We start from the raw sequence: 1,736 nt of genomic DNA, 5'->3' as shown, positions 1-1,736 counted from the left end.
ACCATTAATACACAAGATGACATAACCCAGAAACCGTAATTATGGACATATACACATAAAATGAGCTTCCAAGATTTTAAACAGGGAATCAGAGACATCAATTGGCAAGTGAGGACAACTACAAACAAAAAAAGGGAAAAGACTGTAGTTACAGAACTTCTAAGTGGTGAGGAAGTTAAGAGAATTGTAAGATATAATGGACTGTTCTAAACTCGGGGAGAAAAGTACCCATTATACTGAGTGAAATACATCAATCACAAAAGGACAAATATTGTATTAGTTCATTATTGTACAAGTTAAGGAAAGGTTTATCTATAGAAGGAAATTTTCTGTGTTGGTTACGAGGTGTGGGAGGGGAGGAGAGAAAATGCTGTTAGATAGATAGAGATAATTATTGATTTGGGTGAAAAGAAGGGAATGTACCAAATGTGAGTGACCAATATGGCAGCATTGAGGATGAGAAAGACATAGAGAGGTGCATGGGAGGTACAGACAACAAATATGAACCCTTTTGTACTTACAGTACTGTGTTGTCAGTGGAGGCTAACATGGGTATATGGGTCGATAGACAGGTGGAAAGGCTAAAGGATTAGGTATGTCTATGAAATGAGGAGTGTATCCAAGAACATATATATATATATAGGGTTGGCAGACAATGGTCCTATTAGTTTATGTGAATGATCAGAATTCCTAGGTGAATAGTAGAGCTGACAAGTGGCAAGGTGGTGGTCACAGCATGGTCACAGCCAGCTACCCAGAGGGACTGAGTAGTTGATCCTGTGGGCTTGGGAACATAGTCACAGGGAACATCAAGCTCAATTGGCATAACATAATATAGAAAACATTCTTCCACCTCCTACTTTGGTGAGTAGCGAATGGGATCTTAAAAGCTAGCAAGCTGCCATCTAGATGCAACAATGGGTCTCTCCTCATCCAGAGCATAGAAGAAGGAAGAAAACCAAAATTCATGGAAACAATTAGTCCTAGTGACTGGTACACCATCTGATCTGCATCCTATATGACTATGAGATCAGAAAACCTATATAGTGCCCAGCTACCACTGTCATCCACTTGGAAGGAGATCTATGTAGGAGTTCCTGGATAGAGAGAGAGAACAATGTGGAACAAAAGTCAAAATAATTTGCAGAATACAAAAAAAAGGGGGGGGGGGACCAGGTTTCCTGGTGTGATAGAGCTGGGTGGAACCACTGCGACTATGGCTCCTAGCTATGCTTCAGATCTGGAATTAGACCCACATGTGTAGTTTCCAGCCAAACAAAAGACAGGCATATGAGTTGAACATTTACCTTAAGTAAACACACTCCTTGGAGAGAACAATCATGGAGAAAGAAGGGCTGCATATGCACAGCGAGACAGCTCAGTCGACAGAAGTGCATGGAGGCATGGACACAGTGAAGAGGTAACTATGAGGAGGAAGTGGGAGGGGAGATGTTTAATTGTGGTAAACTGTGGTCAATGTCATGAGACAAAGTATATGTGAACTGCTGTATGGAAATTGATTTTGCTCTGTAAACCTTCACCCAAATCACAATATAAATAAATAAATAAATAAAATTGTGTTAGATTGGGTTCTCTAGAGAAACACACACAAAAAAAAAACCCAGCAAGGTATATATATATATATATTTAGAGAGAGAGAGAGAGAGATTTATCTTAGGCAAATGGCTCACAAGCGTATAGAAGCCGACAAGTCCAAGCTGCAAAGTCCGTCTTTG

The sequence above is a fragment of the Orycteropus afer genome, unplaced genomic scaffold (assembly GCF_000298275.1).
Source record: "Orycteropus afer afer isolate SDZICR_OR568_19922 unplaced genomic scaffold, OryAfe1.0 scaffold00316, whole genome shotgun sequence".
NCBI classification, from domain to species: domain Eukaryota; kingdom Metazoa; phylum Chordata; class Mammalia; order Tubulidentata; family Orycteropodidae; genus Orycteropus; species Orycteropus afer.
Note: the sequence above shows the minus strand (reverse complement) of the source record.